The sequence below is a fragment of the Penaeus monodon genome, chromosome 25 (assembly GCF_015228065.2).
Source record: "Penaeus monodon isolate SGIC_2016 chromosome 25, NSTDA_Pmon_1, whole genome shotgun sequence".
NCBI classification, from domain to species: Eukaryota; Metazoa; Arthropoda; class Malacostraca; order Decapoda; family Penaeidae; genus Penaeus; species Penaeus monodon.
Window position 1 is genome coordinate 1,919,251 of NC_051410.1, and position 326 is coordinate 1,919,576.

Here is a 326-nt window from a genome sequence, read left to right on the forward strand (position 1 = left end):
AGAGTAACAAAGTTAATGGGACTATTTTTGTTATCAATTTTTCATATTCAGCACAGCAGCACTGTAGCATGAACCTAAAGGGGAGCCAGTGTTAAGTGAGAGCCAACGTGTCTCGAATAAGTTTCTTGATTGTAGTCGTGGCAGAGGGGTTTGTGGGTGCCGATACGCTGTAGTTGATCTGCAGGAGTGACGGGACTTGTAATTATCTATTAAAGTGATTTAAGGTATGAGGGGAAGAAAGGAATCCACATACACATAATTATCTGTGGGGGATTAATATCATCTCTTCCAATTATATTACTGCACAGAGAAATTGGAACATTTAG